The sequence below is a fragment of the Choristoneura fumiferana genome, chromosome 10 (assembly GCF_025370935.1).
Source record: "Choristoneura fumiferana chromosome 10, NRCan_CFum_1, whole genome shotgun sequence".
Classification (NCBI taxonomy): Eukaryota; Metazoa; Arthropoda; class Insecta; order Lepidoptera; family Tortricidae; genus Choristoneura; species Choristoneura fumiferana.
In genome coordinates, this window is record NC_133481.1 from 5,402,503 (window position 1) to 5,404,253 (window position 1,751).

General features: G+C 39.3%; 1 long non-coding RNA gene across 1 annotated transcript; it reads right to left on the bottom strand.

The window, feature by feature from the left end:
- On the bottom strand, positions 1 to 1,117 carry LOC141431571 (uncharacterized). The gene is made up of 2 exons (XR_012451731.1): positions 1,026 to 1,117; positions 1 to 117 (listed from the first exon to the last, which is right to left on the bottom strand). It is a non-coding gene; the product is annotated as an uncharacterized lncRNA (long non-coding RNA).
- Between the last annotated feature and the right edge of the window lie 634 nt (positions 1,118 to 1,751).

Genomic DNA, 1,751 nt, shown 5'->3' on the forward strand with positions numbered 1-1,751 from the left:
TCGTCGTAGCCGCCGTAGTCATCGAAGCCGTATTCGTGGTAGTCGTCCTCCGCCCCCGACCCCTCCGAGTGGTCTGTCTCGCTGCGGTCGTCGGTGTCATCATCTGTACTACTTCCGCTGCAAACAATCATCACTGCTTCAAAACAAAAAAAAATCTTTTAACCTAAGGCCTTACTGTCTTCTTAGATCCTAATTGGGAACTATTTTCACGTTTCAAAAACAAGGAACACTTTAGTGAAATGCAAATGAAATTCGTAATGGAAATGTGGTTAAAAGGACTCCGCCAATCTTCGAACAAAATGTGAAAACCTGAAACTGCCGGTAGTTCACCACGAACGTCTGTAAACTACCTGTAGGCTAGACGTAAGTGTGTGTTTCAGGGATGTAATGGATGTGGTTTTATCGGAACCGAAACCGAACCAGATGTTTTTAATTTAGACGGAATCGGAACCGAAAACGGAACCGGAACCAGAATCGGAGCCTGAGTGATAGGTGGACGAGATGTTAAGGGTAGGTCTACTAAACCTGAGGGTTTATTGCGTAACGTTTCTGAAACTCGCGATCACAACCAAATTATAGTTTTCGCATACAAAAACTGTCATTTGATTGTGATCGCGAGTGTCAGAAACATTACATAGTTAGCCCTCTGTATGTTTTTGATGTATGCCGCTCATGTCCAGTCGCCGCGCTAAGCATTGACATCCGATATACATAACTTCCGTTTAAAAAGTAACGGATCCGAAACAGAAACGGATGCTTAATATCAAACGGAAGTTCCGACTTAACGGAAACTGAATCGGAACTCCGTAACATCCATGGTGTGTTTAATTTCGCTTTTTAAAGCGATGGGCCATGTGTTTAAACACATACACTTGCATCTTTTCAGAATTTTCAGTCCAATATCTTGTGAACACCGAAATGTGTGACCTAATTCGATGGCCGATGTGCTACACCAATTAATTGTTACTCTACAGAGCCCCTACGTTATAGCAACTGTTGTAGGGGTGTAATGAATGCAAGCATACCGACTGGTCCCCGCAGTGGCTTGTAACTGCTCCGCCTCGAGCTCTGCAAACAATACAGCTTCATAAAGGCTCTATAACGGATTTTATCGGATCTAAAGGACGCGCAAGTTATTATAATTTTCTGAATAATCACCAGATTAAGAGGGGTAAGAAGGATAGTCATATTTGTAAACGTAAACGAAATTGTCTTAGACATTTACAACATATATAAAAAAAAGGAAATTTTTAAGACCCGATATAAAAATCACTACTTAATATGGTACTTATAATAAACGGTATTTTTTGCTATTAAGCAGAATTAAGACCTTATAATCCATTAGCACCCGAAAGAAAATTATATATATTTACGTTAATAATGATTAGTTATAACTAATTAAATAAAAGGGGTTATATACCATAATTATAATGTAAACGTAAGAATTTCACGTGCCTACTGTTGTTTTTGAAGCTGCATTGTTCACAGATAATTTTACAATGATTACGGCCAAAAGTTATGTATGTCAGAGCTGAGATTTTCAAAGAGTTTATCGTGCATTTGATGGCTACACGACAAGAATAAAGCGTTGTCATAGCTATAATAACTTATTTGACGGTGAAGTACCAAGACCTCCTCACTGATAAATCTCGAACATGCAACATAGCTTTAGCTCGAGGGTGCTAAGGTCATCGAATGTCAAAGGTCTTTCAGTATGGAAAGTATTGGTACTTCGCCGTGGTTATAAGTCT